Consider the following 18,219-nt stretch of genomic DNA (forward strand, 5'->3'; position numbering starts at 1 on the left):
ATGACACCTCGGCTTTGGTGCACAGGCCCAACACATGTCTCATCGTGTAGCTCGACCAGGAAGAAAAGAAACGAGTCGTGCAGCTTAGTTGGATGTTTGGATTAAAGCACTGGTGGATATCGTGTAGCTTGTACAAGTATCGAGTGTACTGAAATGTATATTCGCTGTAGGATTTGTGTTTATTGATATTTTGCAACACAACTTTGTTTGACTTCACTCATTCAGTTACCAATTTTCATAATTATCAATTTTTCCGGGTGTTTCTTCTCCAGATTGGACTTAAAATATTGCTATCAGCTCTATGTGCCCTGTTACCATGGTGTTCAGACCAAGGTTAACCATTCTGTTTCTCACAATGTGCCTTTTTTTTCGGGCCCTACACTGTTGCCGGGCACATTTACCATGGTTGTTCTCAAATAATCCACAACCACTACAGAAAGAGACACAGACAAAATTGATTTCCTTTTCCTTTATTGCGATGGCAGAAGTATACAAGGTTTGAGTGGTTCCCACTAAAAGTGACGCCCTCGTCCTCTTTTTATCCTTGGACCAAATGAATGCTGAGAGGCAGGGTGGGGGGGTGGGGGGGGGCTTGTTTCGTAAACATCTCCGTCTGTCTGCGTGTGCGAACATGTGCGTGTGTCAGATGGAGTGGTGGTGGTCATAGACCGTTTCAATGACAAATAAGAAAAAATACTGGAAAAACCTCATCATGTCGAAGGATTGCAAATAACAAGGGGGTTACTACGTAAAATTTGAAAACATGTCGCAAGTGCTTCATACAGCTGATCACCCACCTATTGAACAAGAGTTGAAAGTGGGTAAATCTAAATGAGGCCGTACATGTAAAAAAAAAAAAAAAAAAAGGTAATGAATGTAAAGATGCTCATGTGCTCTTTACAGAAAAAACATAATTCAGCTTTATCAGCTGCTCCATCTTCAAGTGAAGCAAGAAACCTTTAATCTCACTGTTTTATGTGGAGTTGTGGGTAATACACAAGCGGAGAAACATAGAGAGCTGCACTTTCTTCACAATAAATAACCGCAAATAACAAAACCTGTGCTGAGCCTGTGAGCATACTTGATTGCTTTTTAAGTGGGTGCCACCAATACCCTGCCATTACTTTAAGGCTTTTTTGATGGGTGGTAAAAGCCTGAGAGAAAAAAATGTCTTTTTGGAAAAGATGGGGACGGTGTAATCGCAAAGGAACATGTTGTAGTTTTAATAAAAAAGAGCATCTTGTGCTCCAGCCCTGCTCCGCTCCAACCCCCTGCGCATTATGTGGCTGTGCTGATGTCACATTGATTATGCTGATCGTAAACTGCCTTTGTTTGTCCCTCGCTCCCTCCTGTCAGTCATCCGTCTGTGGGGACGAGCAGAAGTCACACTAAAAGCCATCTTTTCCATGTTTCCTGCGTTTTCAGGTCGTGCCGCGGATGGCGCCGGTCCCACTGGAGGCCCGGGCGACTCCTCTCTCCCTTCACACTCCCGTATATTAATTGCTTTTTAATGTTTCCCTTCTTTCCTGAAAGTTGTTGCATACTAACAAATCAACAACAATAAGGTTCTTTTTTCGCTGTTGCGGGCCACGGCCAAGACTAAAAGGGTGCAGTCACTGAATAATCCATGCAGGGTGCACTGGAACGAAGGATTCAAGCTGGTAACAGAGGAGTTGCAGCGGGAGCCCATTTGGCTTCTTTCAGCTTTTTTCCCAAGTGTCCTCTGCTCCCAGCTGTGCACATGTTGCAGAATGGGACTCCGGTGCAAGCGAGGATGGGAAGATGTAACACTGATCCAACTGATCCAGCTAACCCAATTACGCATTGTGACATGCCCTCTCCCTCTTGAGCCACAACTTCGGGCAAAATTAGAGTTTTTAGCATTCATTATTAATCTATACGGTTATAAAGAGGAGGCCCTCTGTTCTGCACTGCCTTTTAGATGAAGTGTAACAATCCATTACGGCAGAATCTCGGGGAAATAGGGCAAATCGTGCCATATGTTGTTGAACATTACATTTTAAAGAGGAAGAGGAGAAATGTTTACTGCTCAACCACAAACACTTAACACTTCAAGAAATAAAATAATAAAGTTGAAGTTTTCTGAATAAGTTTAGCAGCTATGTACAAAGTGAAATAAAGTGCGATTGGATTTAATTGTTTGTTTTTTTTAATGATTGTGATCTGCTTGCTGGGAAACTAAAGTATGTCTGCCTCACAGGGTCGTGATTACAAAAAAAAGTTTAGCAACAAATGATGTGATAGATTAATTTGTTGCAGGCTCAAGCGGGCCGTTTGAAATGTCTGCTCGGTAGCCTGCAGCAGAAACAAGAGCTCTCGCTGCTTAAGCTGCTATAACCTACAATTTGCCACCGCTGGTAACATGATTCTGGCTCACAACATACGAAGGGAAGCGAAGGCGGAGGTAATCAGACGTACTCACAATTTTGTAATACGGAGGAGGTCACAGCCTATAAGTGCGTGATTAGCAGGCTTACTGTAACTAATGACATTACACATTCAACTATATCTGTGATTTGTTTAGGGTGTAGTTGGCTCCTACTGGCTGCAAGCGTGTCTTTGATATAATGAAATTCAAAACCCTGACTGGGCCGTATATTACTTTAATCTTTATTTTTCCAAAACAGAGAAAGTGATTTTTTTAAAAGACAAAGCATATTGATTTAAAAAAAAAAAAAAATCTGCTGCAATTGGTGAAAAAAAGAAGTCTTAAAAATTACCAAACATAACAGATGAGAGAATAATATTTTATAATAAATGATGGCACTTATCTGAATTATGTATTTGTTCTGTATTGTATGTTTTTTTTTGCTATTGCTCACCATACCAACACTGCATCACTTAATAATAAGCACGTTTGTGCATTTTTATATCTAGAAAATGAAAGTACAATATGCTTGGAAAGTACAAGTTTGCATATGCACGCCAAAGCGGTGACATTACGTTGAGTGAGAGACGCACGGGGTGCAAGGGGGGTCATCAGCGAGTGTTTGGAGCTTGAGTTACAGGGCCAGCATCTGCCATCCGGCCATCAGGCCCTCATATCCATCACTGGCCGATGGCGTGGTGCAGCCCGGCGTTTGTAAAAACACCCAGAGGAAATGGAGTCTCTGGGCCAGACAAGAATAAAATTAGCTTGATGACTAAGTTCCTCCTCGGGTCCCGGCGGGAATAGAACTCTGCCATTTGTTTTCATTACTTCCCTTGGCTGTAGAAAGGGGAGGACGACGGGTGTGCGACCGTGTTTGTGTGCATGTATGTTTGTACTAGAGGCTGCATGTCTGCGTCTGCTTCCATCCCTGCAAGAAAATGAAAAAAAATGCACCGCACAGAAAAAAATGGCTGTTTTGTCAGTACTGTGTGGGTTTAATCAAACATATTCACTCGTAAACACACCACTTTGATTTCAAACCTCCTGCCGTGTATAATATTTGCTGCTGGGTCTGTGGAGGTGACATTACTGTTTGGAGCTGTTCCACCAGCCTTCGTGGCGTACAATATTGGCTTTGGCCGTTTTATTGCGTTTGCCTCAGAATATCTAATAAAGACACAAAGGTTATAAAAATTGATTTGCTCACAAATGTGTTTTCATTCATTACCAATGCTGTGACCTCAGCCAAGTTTTGCTGAACGAACTGTAGGACCAGTTTTACTTTGGGTGGTTTATATTAATGCCCCGAAAAAATTAAAATAAATAAAATAACTGTTTTCTATACATCCCGACAAACCCCCACATTCACAGCAGCTGATCACGAGCATATAATCAATTAGGCTTTGAAAAATGAGTCCACTTGGAAACAATGAGACAGCTCTGTTCGTGCAAGTAATAAAGTTCAGTGGAGCAGAGTGAATGTTAAGTATGTTAAATAAAAACTATACTATGAGAATCAAGGTACACATTAACTTCTCACAATTTAAATCTGAAATTCATGCATCCGCGGGAATATCTGCTGCGTCGATTAAAACGTGGAACAGCAACTGAATATCAACTTGTGCTATTTCAGTGTCCCTGGAAGCAGACGATGCAGAAGAATCGGTTTTATTTATAGTATGGAGGCACCAAATAGAATCACAGAGAAAGCGAGGAAGTGGAGGCTCCTCTCTTCTGTAAACACAGCCAGAAACCTCCTCACTACAGGAATAATGTCAGCCATATTTACTATTGTCAAGCTGTGAGTGCACCTCCCAACGTCGATCTGAACAAATTCATGTCCCTGCTTTCCGTCTTGGTTCTCTCTCTCTCTCCCTCTCTCTTTTACACACACACACTCACACACACACACCTCAGATTAGTTCCAGCTTTTACCCAGGGTGCCTGTTAGAGCTGAAGTGAAGACATCTTGTACTTCTTTAAAGCATGTAGCATTAACACCTCCGCCCCCTGTGTAAACCCTGAGCACTGATCCACGGCGGAGAGTGAGAAGTACACAGCTCTTTGGGATGCGGCGGCGTGTCACCCACGGGCCTCGGCGCAAATTTGAGTGCACCGCCAGGGCAGCGCTTTCTGGTCAAAGCTGGGTAGGAAGGAAGGAATCGGGGAAGGGGATACCAGGGCAGGAGGCCGTCGAGCAGAGGCCTTGAACCAGAGGTGTGAACAGAGGAATCCACCGACACATTTGGCACGTGACTTACTTGGTTTTATTCTCCCACTTTTTTAGATCTTTGTTTATGAGATATCTGGCGCCATCTCAGAACAGTTTAGATTAACACAGTTGTCTGTGCTGCAGTTACAAAATAAATAAAATGAAAAACCAGCAGTAACAGAGTCCTGGGATAACTGGTGTACACGTTTTCATTGGAGATTTCTGTTTGAACTTAGAAAATCAGCAGTTTCCAGCTCTGTGAAAGGTTTATTACGCTGAGGGAACATGAGAATTTCACCCATAAAAAATATTTAATCATACACATTATAAATCATCTAATTTGGAGATGGTTTTTACTAAAGAGTGATGATTCAAACTGTTGGTTTATTTTTAAAATAAAATAAAAGCACGATGATAAAAAAAACATGATATAGAGATATTAAAACCTCCCAAATAATAATAAAAAAATCTGCATGGATTTTAACTGTAACTTTGCAGGGTTTGTAATTTGGCATCTAAAATGTGGATCTCAAATAGAAGCGGACACACACACACACACACACACACACACTCACTCACACAAACAGTACAACATACGTATTCTATACGCGCAGACTGAACCCAGCATAATGTATTTAAATAAGCATTTATCGGAAGCCAGAGAGCACGCAGATCACGGAAGAATTACCCGACTTCCCAGAACCACTGTTGGCCGAAGGGGGGAAGTGATTTTCTCTAATGTATCTCTGTGTTGTGTCTTTGTCCTCCCACGGCTGGCCTGCACACCAACCAGTTAGGGGTCCTGCAAAACAGGGGTCAAGGCGAGTGTGCGAGTGTGTGTGTGTGTGTGTGAGACAATAAGAAAGAGAGAGAGGGAGGGGAGAGAGGGAGAGAGGGAGTTTGCCAGTGACAAGGAAGTCAAATAAAGGGAAGAAAGGCTCCATTTCCGCAGCTAAATGTACCCCTGGGAGGCGTAAGGGAGGGAGACAGAGCAAGAAACAGAGAGAGGTTATGAACCAACAATACTCCTGCAAAGGCTCCAGATTTACAGCTACCAAGCCCTGAGAGCTCTGCCATGCTTATTTCTACAGCCAGTTAAAACAAATTGCAGCCATGTTTCAATCGCCCACATCCTCTTCTTGCTCATCCGCCCCGACCGGGCTCTTGGCTGCTGTGTTATTCCTCTCTCAATTACTCCTGAACAAATACTTTCCTCCAGTGAGGAAATCTTCATCCATTGGAAAGTCCCCACACGCTGCACATACATCCACCCACACTCTCCCCAGCCCCGAGTGCTCCCTCTCTCTCTCTCTCTCCCCGCTCCCTTCTCTTCCTCTCAGGTCAACTCGATCCTGGACCCGGACTGACGCAAAGAGGAAATGGAAGCTGTTGTGAGAAGCTGTTGGCACTTTTGATTTTCTTTAATTTTTGTCATCATTGTGCAGCTTGAGAAACCAACAGGTTGGTTTGAATTATCTGCAGCTCGTCTTTCAAAAGGAAAAGGGGGGGGGGGGGGGAGAAGCCACAGCAAAACATGCGGTTTTGTTCCATACCGAGTGAGATCTCCGAGCTTCGGAGGGATGAATGAGAGCACATAAAACGAATAAATACTCCCGCTTTCTGTATGTTTGATTGCGAGTTGTGGTGGAAATCTCTCGTAACCCGACACGCCGTTTGATTTGGGCTCAAATGAGAGAGAGCAACATCGGGCAGAGGGAGTGGGGTGGGGGTAGGAGGATGGTTGGGGGCAGGTATGGGGTCACAAGAGTGTCTTTTTCATGTTGCAGATTAGAAGCAGATGTTGGTGGGATTACACCGCCAGTGTCATCACTCACCCCACAGCCCCACCTCCATCCATACATACTTATAGTACACCCACACACACACACACACACACACACACACACAGAGAGGGAGAGAGTAAGAAAAGTTTCACAGCGCTCTCAACAGTCCACACAGTTACAAGACGTCCAAGGATCATCAGTGACTGATGTGATGCCACAGTTAAATTACCCTATATTTCATGAAAGGTGACTTGTATGAAAATATACCGAGCATGGAAATCTCACGATCACAGATTCCTCAAGAAGTCTTTCGATCGAAACTTTTCCTTCGCATAAATCACATCAATTCCAAAACATGAACAAACCACAGAAAGAGAAGAGGAAACATGCACACTCGCACACCAGGTTCCTGAAGGGACCGCTGGAATGTATTTATTATGAGGCAGCTGCTGGAATGTGATGTACGTGGAAGTGTTTAGCCGGCGAATGCTGACTTATTGCTTCATGAAAGTTAATCTTAATCTAGATTTGTAGATTTTCTGTGGCTTTTTTTTCCTGGTGGATCAGTTTGAAATATTGCCAGGGTGGAGTAAATTTCCTTACAGCTCTGACAAAGCATGGAAAAGATGAAGCGTTTTTTTTTTTTTATTCCTCTGGGAGGATGGAATCTGGCATGAAGGAGGGGAGTCGAGTTCATGAATGAAAGGATCCAAATTCACCAAACCAAACGCCTACATGGTCCGTTCCTAGATCCAACTAAACCAAACACTTCCTCCCTGAATGACACAGGATCATTTCATTATTTTGTAAAAACAGGATTCAAGTCTCCAAGCTGTCAAAAGCAAACTAACCAAGACACATGGCTATATTTTTAGGACATTCAAAAGATTCACAGGTTTACACATAACCAAAACAAAATGAATCATATGATTAATTATCAAACCGAACTAGTGGTGGAGGACGTTCTCAAGCATTTTAATAAAGTATAAGTGCGGATTAATAGACAAAAATGTACTCAAGTAAAAGTTCAAGTTCCACATTAACTTTTCTACTTGAGTAAAAGTACTTGCTTTTAAATATACCTAAAGTATGGAAAGTAAAAGTGTACCCTATTTTCTAATACAATAATACATCATTATGGCTGAGTCAAATCCATTTCATGTGTTTCTTCACCAGTGATATTGCTGCAGGAGGCGGAGTCTAATGTTGCCCGCTGTGATTAGATCAGTGGACCAATTCCCCGCTCTGTATTTATTACTTTTAAAATATATAAAGACCAATGTGAAGATGTCTATTTGCTGATATATGTAGGGGAGTAAACGTTAAAAGTACCTGGAAATAAATGTACTTCAGTAAAGCACAGATACATTAAGGATTTACTTAAGTACAGTAACTAAGTTAATATACTTTCTTAGATCCCACCACTGTATTTAATCATGTCATACTGCCAATGGAAAGAGTTCTCACAGTGTCAAGCCACTAATTATGAATCAGTTAGAACTATAGCAACTTTGTTTTCGTGTCCTTTAAAGTAAAAGTCTAAGTTTTGAACTTTTCTTTCATCAATATGTAGTGTGTTTATTACTTTGATACTTAATTTTTTTCCGTTTTTCCTCGGGCCCCCAAAGTCCCTTGAAACGCTCCTGTGCAGTTGTTAACTGCGAGGCCGTGAGCGCATCACTCTCTCACGTCTCTTCATCTTTACCCTCGTGTCCACAAACCCACCCCCACCGCTGACCTCAGCACCATGCCCCTCTCAGGGCCTTGAAGTGGTTCTGGTCTGGAAGATAAATGATGTGACTGAAGAAGCTGCACAGAGAATTTACTGGAGCTGGTGTAGAGTCACAGCACTCTCAAGTATGAGACGGCTGGAACCACCAAATGCGTGCGTGCATATATGAGTATTTTACACAGAAAAGTATGCTTGTACAAATGTGAGGAAATATGTATATGTGCAGGGGTGGGTGTGCTCGGGCCTTAGCGGTTTGATGTCAGCCGAGTGGTGTTGGTGAAGAGGACAGCAGCCCAGAGGCTCCATAAGAGGAAGCTGTGAGGGGCAAAGAGCTGAAACCCACAGTGCTTATTGTTCCTGACAGCAGCCACACTGGGGCTGTGAGTATGGTCACAGCTGCCGAGAACGTTGCCACGTCGCGATGGGCTTTCGTTATTTTGACCACTGCAACCAGCTGGTGAAGCCCGGCAGCCTTTTCCTTGTGGGGGTCAGAGGCCTTGACCGGGTGTCAAAGGTAACTATGGATCAACTGTGACTGTAGGCGTTCATAAAAGATTCGTGGTCATATGAATATGGCAACAGCTTTGCTTGGAGGAGAGACGAAGCGACGCGTTCAAGTGTGAGCGTCAGGGAAGAAGATCTAGGAAAAACATGTGCCTGCATCTGTGATACGTCTACAGAGAATGGAAGATATAACGGATACACAATGAAACAGGGTATACGGACCTTAGTGGATTAATACATAGTATACATATGATGAAAATTCCATAAAGATTTCAATAATCCAGGAACATTAAAACATCCATCAGGCCTCACCACAGTAAGAACGTGTTACTCACTGACTGCTGATGGTTCCCAGTATTGGTCCGATTCTGTAATCCTCTAAAATTCACACTGTGGGACCAGGTGTTTGATACAGTAAGATCACAGGAGCTCAGATAAGAGCGGTAGGATGAAGATTAAAATCTAATCTGTAAACTCTGAGCAGCACCAGATGAGTGTGTGCAGACCATTAGTCCCAATTTACAGTCCAAACTCTTATTATTTCCATGTATAGTGTTAAAAGGTCAATTTTAATCAAATATCGTAATAAAGTTCGTTACACATAGAAAATGCAGATGAAGATAATTTACTCCCAAAAACTTCCTGTTGTTGTGAACGCGTCTGACCCGGACAGACAATCTCCTGCTGCATTGGTTATATGTAAATTCTGGAAAATGTCCAGGCCCAATTTTCTGGACATTTTCCGGAGTTCATGTAACGTGATGAATTCTAACATACAAAGAAAGATTTTTGTTCATCAAGCCAAACAATCACATTCACAAAGAAAAGATCGGAGTTTAACCTCAGAGTTTTTTTTCGGAAGAGGACACGTATGCTTATAAAATGCACTTGATGTGTGTTGTGTGTGTGTGTGTGTGTGTGTGTGTGTGTGTGTGTGTGTGTGTGTGTGTGTGTGTGTGTGTGTGGTGAGATCACAGAGTGCGGACAGTCGAGGCTCCAGTCAGAGTCTGAGGATGGGAGGAGATTTAGAGGTGCTGCGGCTGGAGCAGACAGACCAGTGGAGATTAAAGAACTTAAGATGGACCGACATCCCGAGGAGTTCAAAGACTTTCCTGAGAGGATTTGTGGAGATTGCCAACCGCCGCAGCACAAGCTCGTCATGACATGTACGGCTCAGTAAAGAAGCCGAAAGACTTTATACTTTGTAAGGTAAATATATAAATTTTACTGAAATAATGCGATAATTACGAAAAGGAAAACTCGCATTCGACAAACAAGATGAAAGTTACTGCGGTAAATATCACGTTCCGTCTGTTCCTGACTCTCTGAAGCTACAGGGGTCAAACTGTTGTACCTCTTCATCTTGTTGTGTTCAAAAGTAGACGTTAAAAACACTTCAACCAACATAGCGTCATACGGCAGGTTACTCAAACACTAGAAGAATTATAGGTAAAACAGGAAACATATATACGTTAGGGGCTGGGTGAGAACATAAATGCGGCTTGTCATGACCTAAATTTAGATTCAAAGGGAAACTCTGTCCCCTCTTATCTCCTCCACTACATGGTGACTGCATGCAAGTCTTGAGTGCTTTCTGAGAACAGCCCTAGAGCCCCAAGAGTCCACTCTTGACTGACTATCTCCGTGCTCTTGACCCAGTGGTACAGCATGTAGATAGCCTTAACTATGGTAACTGATGCAAAGACACTTAATTCATTGTTTAAAAAAAAAACTCTTCACAGAGCAGTGTGAATGGATCTTTTTTCATTTCAAGTGGTTTGTTTTGGCTTCTGCCGATATTTAGATCGATTAAATAAGGAGGTAGCACAATATGTGCGGCTCAAAATTCATCTCGCGTTGCCGTCAATGATCAGATACAGTATATCCTGGAATAACCCTTATATTTAGACCCTGCCCTCCACTGTGACATGGCCAGTGCGACTCTCCATGATAACAGGACTCTATTAAACACCGCTGGCATCAGGCTCTCTCTGTGTGTATCGCCAATGATTCCACTATGTCATTTCAGGGGTGCATAACACCAGGAAACCCAACTCTCTGCTGAAAACATGCCAATCATGTGCATCTTGCGAGGTTCATGAATCATTCAAGGATCACATGATACACGGATGATGCATGAACTATGGAGGATACTTCAACCCTGTAACTCAGTGTGAGGAAACAGGAGGATCATGACCCCGTCTGACGCACCAAGAATATCACAGTTTCTCTTTCACGCACGTATACAAACATTGAATCCATTGTCCATATGTATTTTTGTTTTCTTTATTTTTGCATCATCTGCTTTCCCCAAGGTCAATGATGACGTGATCGCCACTGAGGTGTCCTCAAGCAACGCATTTGACCCCTTCCTGCTCGGCCAAAAGCTCAAAGTCTTTTGTCTTTAATTGTAGCCTGATTATCCCCAGTCACACTATAGAACATTGTCCTGTTGCATGGTTGTATCACAGAAGTTATTCGTCATTTCCCAAGCTAATGATGAGTTAGTTTCAAGCGAGTGATTTAATAAATTGTTTACAAAAACAAGATTTTGCAGTGGGGGGACAGTGAGAAATGGTGATTAATTTGGGGGCAAACCAATCACAGGAGCCTGCCCTCACTGCAGTTTTTGTTGCTGCATCATAAGGTCATATTTTCATGTTTAATTTCTCTTTATTGCCTTGACCTGCACCCGTACTGTGGACTTACATCCGGAATCTGCTCCCTCTGACCTACAATTAACCTTAATGAAATCGGGAAGACATCTTCTTTTGTGATTCTATACGTCTCTTGAGCATGCATGTATGTTTTTCCACATCCTCTCCCTCCCTCTCTTTGCGTTTTTAGCTCCTCCATGTTACTTTTCAGCAATTGAAATCAAGGTAATGACTGGGCAAGGAAAAAGAATGTTCTTTCAATAGATAATTAGGGAGATTGGTTTACCAGGGCCACTCAAAGCCTATTCAAATGCAGGGCTGAGGCCAGGCCTTGTTGTCTGCTGAGCCCAAAAGGCTCCCAAGAGAGACATTCGCCTTGGCTTCATTTCTCAGAGCAGGTGCCTGGCAGGTAGTCAATGGAGACAGCCAGTTGAGATATATAAGAGACCCATCCCCCTGGACAAGGGGTCAACATCACAGGTCAGGGGTCATGAGCAGAGGTCACAAGGTCAATGTTTAGCACGCAGGACCGGCCAGATGACTGAAAATGCATCCTGGATCAGTTCTACGATGGATGGACGTGTGCAGGAAGTGAAGGAGCTACTGTTGTTGATTGACAGCTACCTTTTATTACATCTTTGTCTAAACAGCTCATCTGAATTGAGTCATCGACACAGTAAATAATGACAAATACTCCTCACAGGCTTCAGCTGCCCACTCCAATCTGTTTGTGTCCACTACAGTCGTCTACAGTGTCTTGTTATTTCACTTTTCCCATTTGATTCACATAATTAAGTGGGGTTCCTTTTTTTAAATACAGGCACTTTACAATTGTCTTGTGACCTTGATTCAGTCTTACTGTGTAACTCATTAAAGTTATGCCATTTATAGTTGGGTTTTTTTAATTAAACTTTTAACGACATTGTGCATAAACTCCACTGCACCCAGAATTGATCGATTCTTACCACTCTTTGACATTCCCATGGATTTTCTCATCAAAACAACAAGCTTCATTGGAGTATTATTATTTTACATTAGATGGGGACTGCCGGGTCCCAATTCACAAATAAATATGCTAAGAATTCCTTCCCATGACAAGAGCGTCGCGGGATTAGAGGTCAGAGGTGACGTGCACTCTAATTTCTAATTAAATCACAGTGTGGAAAAGTGATCTGTCATTGACCACAGTCCTCCCCTGACAAGGGCTCAGCTACACTGGCTTCACACGTAAAAGGGATCGACCCCCCCCGCCCAACCCCAACTTCTCTAGCAGTCACTGCCCCTGGACTCCAGCCACCTTGGGCTCCCTGGCTGCACCCCAGGGGAAACACTATATAAATGTCAGCGTACTGAGAAACTACTACTGAAGGAGTCACAGCCACCATCATACAAGATGGGGTGACCGCTGCAGCTGGTTTCCTCTCCATCTAACTCTAGTGGTGGTTCCTGGAAATGCAGCAGTGATTTAGGGCGAGCTCTTCTTACATAGCAGTGGACCTGAGCTTCTGCGATATGTAACTGAAACTCTTTTGGGTTGAGAAAATGTGCACACCCAATCTCTGCTGCACGCATGCGAGGGAATGACTACAGAAGTTACTGCTGTATACATACAAATATCAACTCTGAGCCTATGTTGTATACACTGCGTACACTTCAGGTATCTACAGCTCGTTCTTCATTAGCATTTGTGGCAATAAGCACAGCAACATATCCAATATGCATGTCAATTTTTTCTTTCTCTAATCAAATAGAAAGCCTGTGAAGTAAATATCTATTTTCTTGCAGCCTGGCTGTTTACAACATGAGGGAGCGGCTATATAAACACTGTGTGGCAAATGAGGAATTTCTTTTAACATATCGGCCTGGCCAACATATGCTAGATATAGGAAACCCATAGCGTCAGTGGCTCCATATCGGGTGCAGAGGTCAAAGGCTAGGGAAGGTCAAAGGTGTCATCCTCCTTTCTCATCATGAAGTGCATTAACATCTTCTCCCTGTCCTGTCTTATCCAGATGGCGGAGCAGGCCACGGGACAGATGCCCCCCATTTTAAAATATCTCAGGGATCCAAAACGCACCATCGAGAATAAATATGGCTCCATCTTTGGGACATCATATTTCAAAGGAATATGGATATGGGGGGTGGAGGGCTGAGGGTGCATAAGCCCAGGCTGTGTTAATCATGCCTTAATTGATTCATGGTCCAGTTGCAACAGCTTCCTCCTCACAGATTGTGCTTTAACCATTTGATTTCATTCACTTTTCTAAAGAATAGATATGAGGAACCCTGCAACAAGTGGAAATTCATTAAGTTTGAAACACAACTAAGAAAAAATGTGACATGTTCCAAAGTGTTTTTACAGGAATAAACCTAAAGTAAGAATCAAAGCACAATAATCGATGTCTCAACTTTACTGAGGTCATCAAACAATGAACAAATGTTGGACATAATACTGCAGCACTGTTGAAATGGGACTAATTAGACCAGGTTGTTGTTGTTGGCACAAGACCCCCGTCCATGTTCAGAAAAAGACAACAAACGCTGACCTCACCAGGAGGAGGTGACCTCACTTCAGAAATTGATTCTTCCACTATTTGTGTGAATAAGTCACATGATAGTCAAACACATGATTAAAAAGTGGGCCGGTTGCCTTAAAAACTGAAATTTAAACTAGTCATTTGTGATAATTTTTCCAAATTTCTCAAAGTTAGTCAATCATCAAAATTCCTTATTCGGTGTCCCCCTTCGACCAACCAGTGCAGTCAGTCCACAGATGATCCCACCTCTCAGTGCCAGTCATTATTTTTACAGAACCCAAACCCTCCCCGGCACGCTCGCAGTCAAACCAATGGAACCTGTCCAAGGCAAACACACCAAGGCACCCTGCCGAGAGTTTGGGGTTGGCCCTCACGCAGCCTCTCAGTCATACACACCCATTTATGTTTGAGAGAGGGCAGCGGTGACTCATACACACTTTCTCATGCACAAATCCAAACACACACAGACAAACATATACAGCACGTTACCCTGCCCGGAGACCTCTGACTTGAACCTGCTGCTCTCACTCAGCAACACATAAATCACTGGGCTCTCAGCAGCACTGCTGGCCCTCAGTGCCATTCTGAACTTGACTCCACGGGAATAAAAGTCCGTAACTGGATACAAAAACTAATCCAGGCCACAGACAATTGCTGGCATACAGAGGCCCCGGAGGTGCTGATACCCCCCTGTAACGATACGCCGTCTCTGTCACGAGACCTTTGACTCCGGCGCTGAAGCGACACAGGCCTGCAAGGTGCTACTGGTCAGAGAGGAGACAGACAGTGGGAATAAGTGAGGACACGAGGGAAAGGAGGTGATGACGACATAAGATGTTGAGTCGCCCTTCACTGTTTGTCTCGTCATCTGTGTCTAGGAACTTGTCAACGCCCCGGCCCTCAGTCTGTCAGGTATAATGGAAACGTTACAAAACTATTTATTTAGCTTTTTGTCATTTTCCCCTTCCCTACACACACACACTGGAGTACACTTTAGTATTTCTGTCCAACATGACTTTCTGCCTCTCCACCTAATTTCAGGAGATATTGTACTTTTTACTACATTTCACTTTATTTATTATAATCTTATTGTTTTTAGTTACTTTTCTCATAAGGATTATTAACACAAAAATATGATCTATTAAATTTCCAATGAAATAACCTTAAATAAAGTTGTTACAATGACCTCCACCTAACCTTGCTTTATTGCAGATGTCCATCCAATAATGTAATATATACAATAGAATTACACTGACAAGGGCTACTCTAAGTGATGAGGATTTAGCTTCACTTGCTTGAAGAATATAAATGTCTTCCACCAATTCACACACATAATTCAGGTTTCTCGAAGCCCTGCACAGAAAATGGAACCAAGGGAAAGAAATATCATTTGATTTGTGCAACATAATATGAATAACCCCAATGGTGTGCAGTGATTAATGAAATATAGAGCTTGCAAGAAGTGAATGATGCCTTTGTTATGGTGCTGCAGATTTATCAGGCTGTATCGAAATACAAAACTTAATTTGGACTCCTGTGCTTCCTTTGGTTACCCCGTCGGTCTAGTTAAGCTATTGACAAGCCAGCAAGGCAAAGCCCTAAAAAACACCCCGCTGTAAATAATCCAGCACCCGTTCCTGTAATGTGGCAACTTCCCACACCACTCCCCGACTCCCCTATAAGTGCACTCCTGCAGCGCGCTCCATTCCAGCCCCCAATCACAGCGGCGGGGCCGACAAAAGCTGCAGTAATACAGGAATGCCTCTGTACTCCTCTGTCCTGATAGAGTGGCCACTGTTTCACTCTGATAACATCAGGCACCAGGGTCTGCACAGCCACGGGGCTCAGAGACACACTTTTATGACTTAAGTATCTGGGACTGATATCTGGAGCCATCAGCTCAATACGCCCTCATCACATACTTACACAGACACTCAGACACTCTCTGTCTCACTAAAACACACATACACACGTGCACGTGGACACAGACTTACTCCAACTGCAGCCTAACCTCCATTACTGTTTAGGCTGACCAGGACACGCACATGCACAACTTAACTTCTACATTCTTTGAATGAATTTAATCTTCAGGCAACTTGTACTTCATTAGTCCCAAACTACTAAATTACCCACTTAAACCTAACCATATTGTTTAAATTAAATTATCAACCTCACTTAAACTCTGACCAACTGTTATAGTAGATATTTAATAAATTTAAACCCAGTAACCCTAAACCTAACTCATACATTTGTCAATATAAGAAAATGTGAAGTCATAAAATATTCAAACCTCAAGGTCCATTTACCAGATTTTTCAGTCTATATCAACCATGGGCTTCTTCGGTGAACATGTGCGGAACTTATTAGCAATGTGTCGACCTTCATTTGAGCCTCTGCTGAGAGGAAAAGCATCTTGATGTGATCGGAAGATGATGAAAAAGATGCATTACCTGGATGTACGGGTCCTCCTTGGTCCATACACCAACACATAATGGCACATACTCATGCAACAAGGCCAAAGAATAAAGTGAGAATGTAAAGATTATATGGGGACTGTATTTGGGGGGGGAAAGGACTTTGTACTTCAGCTGCCATAAAGATAAGCCTTTCATCTTGTACACAATTCTGATGTGGAGTTTATTGTATGAATGTTATTTTAGAAAAGGCTTTGCTTTTAGGGATACAGACAGGACAGAACACAATAAAGCTGCTTTCAGAAATGCACTGAACTCAAGAGTCTCCACACATTCTCCAGAGGAGGTGCATGTGTGGACGTAAATGTCTGAGTGAGAGGCTCCGAATTACCTGCAGACTTTCTCCGCCTGGCCCTTTAGTAAAGCGTCTGCATAAAGACCGTAGAATCCGATGTGACAACAGAGCAGGGGATTGAAGATGCTTCTAACACGTGACAGATGTAAAAATGAAAACAACTAAATAAAAACAAATATCTCCGGGCTTTTTTTTTTTTTTAAATAAGCTATTATATAACTTGTCTTGTGAGTTTGGTGCATGAGAAATGTTGCCTGAACCAACACTGCCACTACTGTCGGAGTGTGAAGACACCACAGATACCCTTTCCCTTCTGATGGACAGCACCACTTCACCCTCTCACGTTGATGGTCAGTCACACAAACAAAAAGAGGGATGAGATGAGTTTCTCAGGGGAGTGAGGATAATAAAATCAGGGTGTCTGTGTGTCCTGAGCGGGGGCCATATTTGATGCTCTAACAGAATGAAGGTCTTTGGCGGCCCAGCCTGCCAGTCTTTTAGCTAAACAAGCAGATTTCTTTGAAGCCCGGCCACCTTGGCTGAAGAGCCATTACTCCCGAGTTTTTCTATACATTAACCATGCTACAGCAGCACAAGTGCATTACAGCCTGCCGCCCCGGCAGAGACCAATTGTACTCCCTCTTGTTAAATATTACCCCAACAGAGCTTTTGATTTTATTTTCATTTTTTTCTCCCCGTGCCGCTTATCCTGCTCCCCTCCCCCGATCAGATTAGGATCGATTGCTGTGTGGCAGAGCTGGCCCAGATATGAGGACCAGAACAACGCTCCAGCGTGATTGTGCTCCTCAGGCCCCGCCTTGGAGACTATTCAGGCGACTAAATAGACTAAATAGAATGATTTGCCCTTAGATGTCAAATTTCCTCCGAGACAAGGATGTCAATACCAATTAGATTGTCTGCAGTTGCCTTAGTTACGCCAGCCTGCCCCGCACTGCCGCCACCGCCACCCCAACCTCTTTGCCTCTAAAGATACACTCGCTCTCTTTTAACATCTCACTCACATCTCTCTTTTTTGTAGGCAGAGTGGTGGTCTCGGCACCAAGCCTTTAGCCTCAAATCAGTTTTATGACTGGCGCTGTGCAGACATTAGGCTAACTCCATTAGCCTCTCCGAAGGAGATGGCCTGAGGGGATACTGAGGGGCCAAGACGGGACTGGGTGCGTGGGTGGGTGTGTGTGCATGTGTGTGTGCGTGTGTGTCTATGTGCATGTGTGGTGAAAGGGTGAAGGGGTAACATTGTCTTACAGAGTCTTTTGGCATCTCCTTAAAGGTCACTGTCTGCCGGTCCGAGGAGGCAAAAGCCCAGCGGAGCAAGAACATAAACAAGAAAGAGAAGTGGGCAGAAAATGGATTAATGAACAAATGTAATTAGGAGAAAGGGAGGATGGAGAGAGTGGGAGAGAGGACTCTGTCTCCACTTAGGATCGTGGCTCCAGCAGGCGCTTAAGTGCTAACATGACAAACAGATGTGGCCATGGCCGGCCAGACAGGGCTGCACGCTGCCTCACACACACACACACACACACACACACATACACCTATACAGTATATGTATGAATACACATACAGACAAAAAAAGGACAACACTCTCAATGCAAGTATGAGTCTTAT

General features: G+C 43.2%; 1 long non-coding RNA gene across 2 annotated transcripts in view; it reads right to left on the reverse strand.

The window, feature by feature from the left end:
• Positions 1-513: 513 nt before the first annotated feature.
• Positions 514-18,219, reverse strand: part of LOC117771987 — a 38,481-nt gene continuing 20,775 nt past the window's right edge. For both annotated transcript variants that reach the window (XR_004615693.1, XR_004615695.1), the window contains exon 3: positions 514-3,320. This is a non-coding gene — a long non-coding RNA (uncharacterized LOC117771987). The remainder of the gene's footprint in view (positions 3,321-18,219) is intronic.

This window comes from Hippoglossus hippoglossus, chromosome 12 (assembly GCF_009819705.1).
Source record: "Hippoglossus hippoglossus isolate fHipHip1 chromosome 12, fHipHip1.pri, whole genome shotgun sequence".
Taxonomy (NCBI): domain Eukaryota; kingdom Metazoa; phylum Chordata; class Actinopteri; order Pleuronectiformes; family Pleuronectidae; genus Hippoglossus; species Hippoglossus hippoglossus.